Below are 788 nucleotides of genomic sequence, written 5' to 3'. Positions count from 1 at the left end.
CAGCTGAGCTCCATTCCTCCCTCCTCCATAGTGTGTATGTATGTGTGTGTGTGTGTGTGTGTGTGTGTGTGTGAAGGTTTAACTATAGCCTTCTAATAATTCTAACTGCACTGGCCATTAGATGGAAACTATTTACTGTAGAAATCTCATCATTAAAATGTATTTCTAATTACTATACTTAATAAAAACAATACCCACACCATGTGTAACAATTGTGTCAAGCCACATAAACTTGTACCATCTCAAGGCTCTTAAGTCTTAAGTATAATGTTATATCCCACAAGTAGGCCTACTTTACAACATAGACAGTAACAGTGTGCAGTATGTTCCTGGACCTTTTGTTCCAAGTAAAACACAAACATGACCCATAGTTATTTTGTACGTTTAAGGGCAGCTAGAATTGTAGATAGTAAATTAAATAGTAAATTATCATTTTAAAGTCAAAGCAGATATAAAGTGCTACTGTACGACATACTATTAGTATGGGTACCATAGTTTACAACACCAAGTTCTCTTTCAATTCTCCCCAAATGCCAGATTGTTGCTCAGCAGCCCATACTGGACCCCTTAATAACAGAACAGGTGCCTGTTAGTTAAAATATACCAACAGCATCTATTCCTTTTAAGTTTCAGAACCTACTTTTTAGTTTAAGTTTAAGTAGTTTTAAGTTAGGCACTAGTGACAGCTGAAAACACGTTGCCTGAAATGACCTGCACAACCCCCCTCTCCTTCTGTTGTGTCATTCCCCCTCTCTCCACCTCATAATGACGCATTGTCCACAGGCCAC

The sequence above is a fragment of the Morone saxatilis genome, unplaced genomic scaffold, assembly GCF_004916995.1.
Source record: "Morone saxatilis isolate NCDOM2014 unplaced genomic scaffold, NCSU_SB_2.0 Contig18, whole genome shotgun sequence".
NCBI lineage: Eukaryota > Metazoa > Chordata > Actinopteri > Moronidae > Morone > Morone saxatilis.
The sequence above is the reverse complement of the archived record's forward strand: the minus strand, read 5'-3'. Positions refer to the sequence as shown.